A 9560-nucleotide genomic window follows, 5' to 3' on the forward strand; every position below is an offset into this window, starting at 1 on the left:
TGACTTTAGTAATACTAAGTGTTAAAACATTTCATTCATTCTCCATCATGTGGAGAAAATTTTCTATTTTTTTAATTATGTGAAGTGCTTTACAGTCATAACTAAATAGTTCACTTTAGACTCAATGATAAAAACTCATCAAATCACAAAAAGTAAATGAAAAGGAAGAAGAGTAACTAAATAAAAGAAGCAAAGACAAAATGATCTACCTATCATGCACGTCTGTGTGAAGAGACCACCAAACAGCTTTGTGTGAGCAATAAAGCTTTTTAATCACTTGGGTGCAGGCGGGCTGAGTCCGAAAATAGAGTCAGCGAAGGGAGATAAGGGTGGGGCCGTTTTATAGGATTTGGGTAGGTAAAGGAAAATTACAGTCAAAAGGGGGTTGTTCTCTGGCAGGCAGGAGTGGAGGTCACAAGGTGCTCAGTGGGGGAGCTTTTTGAGCCAGGATGAGCCAGGAAAAGGACTTTCACAAGGTAATATCATTGCTTAAGGCAAGGACTGGCCATTTTCACTTCTTTTGTGGTGGAATGTCATCAGTTAAGGTGGGGCAGGGCATTTTCACTTCTTTTGTGATTCTTCAGTTACTTCAGGCCATCTGGGTGTATATGTGCAAGTCACAGGGGATGTGATGGCTTGACTTGGACTTAGAGGCCTGACACTACCTTCAAAAATTCTACCACTTGGAAGAGCGTTGAAGAAGATTGTGATCCAATGCTGTCATGGCAATTCTAATGTGAATTTTGAACTACAAACTTATCCATGAAATAGTCTATATGCGAATGAATACTAGAGAGACATGAATTAAATTATGATCTCGAATAGAAAGGATTAAAACATATTTTGCTTATGATAAAGTCAATTTAATATAACTAGCATTACAAACAAATATTGGTGAAGATCATAAATTTCAAAAAGTATATAAAAAGTCATAAAATTTCTAAACTTTTTTATGACATTTATTATAGGTAACATCTTTCAAAAGTAGTAGGGTATGATAATAGAAACTGTGTGAAAACATCCTTATAGCAAAAAGAAACAAGCAAAGACTCTTTACACTTTATTATATACAGTCAACCCTTTATTTGTGGGTTCCACATCCATGAACTCAACCAACTGCAGGTTGAAACCATTTTAAAAAATTTGCATATATACTGAACATGAACAGACTTCTTTTTTATTATTATTCCCGAAACAATATAGTGTAACAGCTATTTACATAGCACTTACATTGTCTCGAGCATTACAAGTAATCTAGAGATGAGATAAAGTGTATGAGAGGATGTGCATAGGCTATATGCAAATATTCAGCCATTTTATGTAAGAGACTTGAGTGCCTGTGAAATTTGGAATCCTCCAGAGGTCCTGGAGCCAATCTCCCATGGATACTGAGGGATGGCTGTACATCATATTTTCATTTATTTAAAATTATATGTATTAGGTTAGTTCAAAAGTAATTGTGGTGTTTGCCTTTTTTTTTTTAAAGCTATGCAAAAACTGCAATTACTTTTGCACCAACCTAATCTAAATCCTACATCACTTTTCATCAGCAACTGGTAAACCAAGAATCAGCGATCATCCTAGGCAAAGAGAACTGGAAAGATTGTTTTGCTCTTCAGAACTGTTGTTCAAATGATATCCTGTTGATCTGATTCCATTATAATTTCTCAGGGTGCTTATTATATAAGCAGATTACTAGATTCTACCATAGATTCACTGGATCAGAATTTAGAGACTGAGGCGAGAAACCTGCATCCTTAATAAGTGCCTTCGATGACTCCTATGGTTCCTGATGTTTTAGAACCTTTGTTCCAGAAATCCACACTATCTAACATGAGACAATGTAACATACATGAACAGGCCACAAAATAGTGAGCAAAATCATTTTACAGACTGTAAATCTTTTTTATTACATTTATGGCTTAGCCCAAGGATGAACGCATAGTAGATGCTTACTATTTGCAAATAATAATGAGATAGTCTATATACTAGAACAATTGAATCATCATGGTGACCTAAGTATTTGGAATTTTTAACATGACATCTTCAGTTATTTTTGGTTTCAAAGAAAAGACCTACTCCTTACTTTTTATTTTGAAATGTGGCATAAACCTGTTTGATTTTCACAATTTTAAAATGATGGGGAAAAAAAATCGAAAGGCTTTGTGGGAGAAGAAGTACAAATAGGTCCATAAAATATGTCTAAGATTGACATAAAAAATAAAGAGAATCCATAAGTGCCAAAAGTTTTTCTATGCTTACTGACATATCTTTAATCTCACAAAATGCTCTACCCAGTGGAAAAAAGAGGGCAGCAGATATAATAAATAATCTATTAATCATTTATTTGAAACTCTGTTGATCCTAGACTGACAAAATGAAATAAAGATTGATCCAATTTGTTAAGGACTATGCCTGTTAGGAATATATTCAGCTCGAAACAGAGGCTTAATAAAATGTAGTTTATTTTTTCTCACATAACAACTCTCTAGGCAGGTGAAGGTAGGTAGTGTTAGCCTCCCTTTAGTGTCATCCAGAATCCATATCCTTGCTGTATGTCTGCTCCACCATCCTCATGTTGTAATTTTTAGTTTTAAGTTTATCATTTCATAGGCTTAAGGTGGCTGCTGCAATTCCTGACTTTACGCACATGTTTAAGGCTGTAGGGAGCTAGTGATTTGCTTTATGCGAAATTACTTAGTAGATTGTGATACTAGTTAAAATCGCTGATTCACGTTAGTCTGATTTGACAATCTAATCCTGTGTTAGCCCAATGATAGAGGGAATCTTAAAACAATGTTACTTCTAAGAAAGGACCAAATTTGGCACAGGTTGATAGACTGTTGTTTGTAAATTCAAGGGCTTAGGCATCTTCTGAATAACAGTATTTTGGAAAAATTGCTGTCTAAATGTTTGGAGTGGAGTCTGAAAATAAATGGTTCATCACTAAGAGGTAAGAAGATTAAATGTTAGCAGAGGAAAAAAACATACAGGTTGACCCTTCAAACTTTATAATTGGGAAGTATTAACTCATTTAAGTGATTTTGCCATTGTTTGAAACTTCTGAAATTCCTCTTCTAAGATTTGTTTTGGAAACTGTGTATTTTAAACACGTCTTCCAATGTGGCATATCTTCACTCTTTGAAGGGGTATTTCATTTTTGAAACTACTTAGGAGCTACTCCAAAAAAAGGGTTATGATAACAGATATTTGAGAATAGCAGATAATTGAGGATTTTTTAAAAAAGTGTGAATATATAGTAATGTTACTTGTTGTCGTGAACATTTTGTAAACTAAATTATAATTTCCAAAGTGACATACAAAACTATCTCATCAAAAATTACTTCATCAGAATGACTTACACTTTCCCAAAATGACTGCTTTGAAGGACAACATTCATTTGACTACATTTCTCCTGATCACCTACCCTGATCATCCTATTTAAAATATCTAGTTTTATCACTCTATTTAAAATAGCTATTTCTAATCAAGATCTCTGTTCAGTGCATAATTCTCCTGTGTCATTTTTAATAATTGCTATTTATGAAGAACAGAACTGTCTTAATATTGTATATTTCAGTTTTCCATAATAACAATGGCTGTAGCTCAGAGCAAAAAGAACAATTTTCTCAGTAGGGACCTGTGGGAATAAATTTTTTTTTTATTATGAACCTAATGAAAATCTACTACATCGTATTTACCTACAAAAGTAAAAACAAAAACCCAACAACAAAAACCTAAAAAATAGCTAGTGATTACAAGAAATAACACTCTGCAGACCTTCTTCTGTATAATACAAGGTGTTTGCTTATTGTGTTTCCTTTATCCAGATCTGAACGCTATGATCTAGTTTCTGTTGAGGTGACATAATTTCTTTCCTAACAAAAGCGTCATAAATTAGGAGTAACTTACATAAAGGTTGAGACGAGTTAGATAGCCCTAAAAACCAAAAAGTACTCATTTTGCTTCATGCTGTACATGAGATTATGTGTAAATATGTGTGTGTAAAAATAAATATTATACACACATTTTTAACTCAAGTACTATAAGGTAAAATGTTAATTACTGGTGTGTGCATCAGTTGGGGTCCTCTGAAGGAGAACATGCTGAGAGACAATTAGCAGTCCAAGATTATTGGAGGTAATGCCCATGAAAGACAAAGGGAGGAGGAAGTCAGTCTTACACCTGCAAAGGAAACCGGAGGAAGGGGAGCGAGATATAGGGCAGGAAGAGCCTCAGGCTGTGATGCAGATGCAAGTCAGTATCCGACAAACCAACAGGAGGCTCTAGATCAAAGAGGCCTTCTGGGAGTCTGACATTGGGCAGAAATGAGTAGGTCCTGGTACCTGCAGCACACTCAATCACTGGCTGGGGGATGTGGGGGAAGAGCGTGGCCTCTGCTGGAAAGCTGAGGTAGACACTGAAGGCAGTAACATCTGGGAGCTGTATGTAACTGCATTTCTTGAAGCTGAAAAACAAGTTTTTTTCTTGAAGACAGATATGTGTAGCACATCTCCATGGCTGCCACAGTGTGTGTGCGTTTGTGTTTTGACACGACTATGATCAAAGTACAGTTGAAACAAAGTTCTCTATCATTGAAAGTCTACCCTCTTGTAAGGTATTCTGACATTACAACACATATAAACAGATTACGTAAGCTTGCCTGATTTTCTTTGATAAAACTATATGTAGTTGACTTGATTTGGGTAAGTTTAAAGAGATTGACATTACGAAAATATTCCATACTCCTGACCAGTGGCAACAATCTTACCATTAGAATTAGGTAAACTTGGACAACCAGGACAAATGGGAATGGGCACCCTGGAATCAAATCTGCAACACAGAGCAACTACAATTATCACTACCACATTCATTTTCCTCTTCATATTTGGGGTAGAGGACATGAAGAAGGGAAAATGAGATGGAGTTTGCAGAGGAACTCTAGGAAAGTTTATCTTTGTTCAGAAGTAGGAAAATAAAAATAAAACCTCTGAAAGAAGAACTGGATTAAGATTTCCTTTATTTCCCTGGTTGTTGACTTACCCACAAAGGTATGTCTAATATGTAAATGGAATCAGATATTAACCCTGGAAGACACATTGGTAGCATATATTACTGAGTTTTATTTTATTAGTATTTTTATGTTAATTTTCTTAATATTTTGTGAAAAGTTTAGTATGTTAAAGACTCTGTTGTACCAATAATAGAATAAAGGATGGGTTAGAATAACAGAAAGGCCAGTAGGGAATTTTGTAGGTCAGAAAATGCTTTTAACTTCTTTTTTTTTTTTTTTTTTTTTTTTTTTGAGACGGAGTCTTGCTCTGCCACCCAGGCTGGAGTGCAGTGGCCGGATCTCAGCTCACTGCAAGCTCCGCCTCCCGGGTTCACGCCATTCTCCTGTCTCAGCCTCCCGAGTAGCTGGGACTACAGGCGCCCGCCTCATCGCCCGGCTAGTTTTTTGTATTTTTTAGTAGAGACGGGGTTTCACCGTATTAGCCAGGATGGTCTCGATCTCCTGACCTCATGATCCACCCGTCTCGGCCTCCCAAAGTGCTGGGATTACAGGCTTGAGCCACCGCGCCCGGCCTAACTTCTTTTTAAACACCTTGGCTGATTTTTGCCTATGGAAAGAAAGTGAAAAAACATATGTAACACATTTTGATACAGAACACAGAAATATATTGGATTTACAGATTCTTTCCTTCATAAAATTTATCATTTGTACCTTCTAGTTCTCATCAAAAGTATGTTGATATAATTTTATACATCAGTTTTGAAATGTATAGCTAGTATATAGGTAAATAAATATTTCACATGATTTATGGACCTACAATGTTTAGAACATCTTCTCAATGATCAGATATTTATTTGGCACCTACAATATGACTCAAAATTTGGAATTGCATTGTGTGGTTTACACAGGAAAAATAAGTCTTTAACAACTATGAATCTCTAATCTATTTGAAGAGGTGAGAAAAATGCACAAAATACAAAGATACAAAGAGGGACTGATACAAGGCAATATATACTTAAGGACTTAAATAAGAATAATAGTGACTTTGAGATGGGTGAGTTGATTGGACTGGTTCTAGAAAATTTGTGGAGAAAATTAGATTTAAGCTGCACATTGAAAATGAGTAGGTTTTGAATAGACAAAGAAGCAATAGCAGAAATCATGTAAGTAAAATGAGAGACATCCATTGGCATTAGTCTGGTATACAGACATTAAAAGAATGACTGGATTTGGTTGGATGACTTACACTGAGAGAGGAGAGGGAAGTAATATAAAATAGTTGACCCTAGAGTCCTGATTATGCAGGCCTTGGGCTAGACAGGGCATAAGAGGCAATAAACAATTGTCGTAATAATAAAATGTAATTAGTGTAGGTTTTACTATTGTTAGCTCAAGCATAATTGTTTAGTATTTCTTTTCTATTCTACCCCTTCTCCAAGGACTCAACCCTTTGTTTTGGAAAGCTTATAAATATTATAGACTGTTGAAAAATGTTAGTCTACACGGGAGAGTTTGAATGAAGCCCGGCAAATTCCTAGCTGTGGGAGGATATTTCCACCAACAGTTCTGTGGGAGACAGGCCGACTGCTGCTGATAGAAAGCCCCCACCAGGCAGCAAAAAGGCAGAGCCAGCAGGGCTCCTTATCATAGGGATGGCTGGACAGTCGGCTTGCCTGGCTCCCTCCTGCCTAACCCTATTGCTGGTCTGACAATGCTTGGCAGGCTATAGATGTGACTCCACTGCCCTCCCTGGAGTCCCCACATCTTGTCTTTGGCATCTCATTCAAGCCCCACAGATATCCTACTTTCCCCTAAGTCCAGTTGATTCTCATATATCCTTGCCTGAGTAGGATAGTCGGGGTTTCCCTCTAGTCTTTTTAAAATCTACTTTTATGACATTGAACTCTGTGCTCTCATTCTTTCAAGATCTTCCTTTCTGATTCTCAGGAGTCTTTTCTTTCCTCAATAATCTTGGTTCCTGCACATTGAGAACATTGTTTTTGTTTTTTACATGGGTTCAAGAATCTATTTTATAATTATAATTTTATTTTTTATTTTTGTAGAGATGGAGTCTAACTGTGTTGCCAGGGCTGGCCTAAAACTCCTGGGCACAAGTGATCCTCCTGCCTTGGCCTCCCAAAGTGCTGGAATTACAGACGTGACCCACTGCACCTGGTCAAGAGTCTATTATTATTATTTTTTTTTTGAGATGGAGTCTGGCTCTGTTGCCCAGGCTGGAGTGCAGTGGCGCGATCTCAGCTCACTGCAAGCTCTGCCTCCTGGGTTCACGCCATTCTCCTGCCTCAGCCTCCCGAGTAGCTGGGACTACAGGCGCCCGCCACCATGCCGGGCTAAATTTTTGTATTTTTAGTAGAGATGGGGTTTCACCATGTTAGCCAGGATGGTCTTGATCGCCTGACCTCTTGATCGCCCGCCTCAGCGTCCCAAAGTGCTGGGATTACAGACGTGAGCCACCACGCACGTGCAAGAGTTTATTTTAAGTCAAATAAACAGCAACGAGAACAATAATTGATCACTAGCAGTTTCTTTTAATTTTTATTCCTGCTTTATAATTCTGATTTCACGAAGGCAAAGCAGGTGCCTCTGACTGACTAGGGAATCACACATAAGGAATAAGAAAAAGAGCAAGCTATTGTATCCCTGCAGAATAATAATAGCTTATATTTATTGACTACTTAGTCTGTGTCAGAACCTGGGGCAACACTCATAAATTATTTCATGTAATCAGCAGTGCAGTTTTAAGGGTTGTGCACCACTGCTATTTGCATTTTACAGGTGAAGAGAGTAAGAGTAGAACTCTGAGAGGTTAAATATCTTGCTATCCTTGTAGCACTAGCAAGTCAATGGTGAAACTAAGATTCAGACCTGGGAAATCTACCCCAAAGCCTGCACTCTTACTGGCTGTATTCTTAAATATTTTCTTTATCAAGGGATTAACATGATTATAGAAGTATTTTTGGAAGATTAGTCTGGCATCTGCAAGAGAGCCTAGAGAGAGGATTATTAGTTTGGAGGTTATTTTGGTCTTTCAAAATGCCAGGAGCTTCAGGCATAAACTAAAGTGGAGGTCCTAGGTGTTCAGCCTAGTGAACCAGGGTAGTGTGAGCAACATGAAGAGGTAGAGAAATTAAAAATTAGCAATTTGAGAAATTAATAGAAAAATAGACAGTATACTCAAGAAGTATTTTTCAAACTTTTTTCATAATAAAATCACCTGGGACACTTGCTAAAAATATAGAATCCTGGTCCCAACCCGACCAGCCTGTCAGGAGATTTTCTAAGGGAATCTCTATTTTAAATAAGGGTCCTAGGTGATTCTTGTGATCAGGTAAAGTATAGAAGTCATCCTAGAATTATCTTTTAATTTTTCCTCTACAGAAGAATTGCTTAATTACAGTGGCTTTTCTTAACTCACAGACACAATTTTCTTGTTTACAATTAGTAGCTGATATGTAGAGTGGTTAGCACATAAAGCCATGACTATTAAAAGCTTTTAGTCTAACTAGTAAATCATCCAGGTAATTTGAGGTTTTATTGCCATTGCATTGTTTATGGCAGCAAATCATGTTGATTTGCTGCTACCAGACACAGGGTGTAAAGTCATATGCCATAATTAAATGATATGTGACTTCTGACCCAGATATCTTTTGAAGATCCCATTTTATCAGCCAAGTCAGCCAGTTTTAAAGCAGAGTGGGTTAATCACTGAGACCATTTTGTCAGCTGCTTCTGTGGAGAGTCAACCAAAATTTCTTATAGTTGGTGGGTTCAAGCTTAGCTTTAGAATTTAGAATTTAGAATTCAAATTTAGCTTTAGAATTCAATTGTAAAGCTGAGCTCAGATTTTAAATAATACATCTTTTGGGCTGAAAATTCTCTTCAGTGTTTGTAATAGTCTGGGGAAATGAATGTAATAACCATTTTGACAGTAAATAGTAGCATATGCAATTTTTTTTTTTACATACTAATTCTTTCATCAGTTTTGTATCTAATTACTAAGCACTTAGGAATAGAGGCTTCGAATTCAGAAATTGTCAAGTGAAGTATTAGGCATACTCAAGGCAGCTCACCAAAGGTGAGAAGTCCTCTTTTTTCACATATTTATAAACAAGGAAGTTAATTCTCTTTGTCTACTTCCCAGATACTCTTAGTAATATTTAAAGAATTTCAGGCTTGCAAGGATGTTCAAAGTCCAAAGTCCTTACCCTAAAAGAGCACACATTGCTCCTTAGGAGTCCTTAGTATTATCTCCAATGCAGCTCTATTCCAAATGACCAATGTCCAATTTCACGAGCCTCTTGGTTGAGGAGTTCTCTGGCTTTAGCAGTATTTCATCTATCATTGAGAATGAGATGAGAATATGTCAACGATGGCAGGTAGGATTCGCCCTATTTTTCAGGTCTCTTGTAAAACAACATGAAGAAGCCAGAGGAGAGAAGAAATCCAGAAGTCTAGCATAGTTTGCATTTTAATTCTTGAATCAGGGCTGGGCTTTCTTCTTCTTAAGTTAAATTACGTACCGATC

Source organism: Rhinopithecus roxellana, chromosome 2 (assembly GCF_007565055.1).
Source record: "Rhinopithecus roxellana isolate Shanxi Qingling chromosome 2, ASM756505v1, whole genome shotgun sequence".
Classification (NCBI taxonomy): Eukaryota; Metazoa; Chordata; class Mammalia; order Primates; family Cercopithecidae; genus Rhinopithecus; species Rhinopithecus roxellana.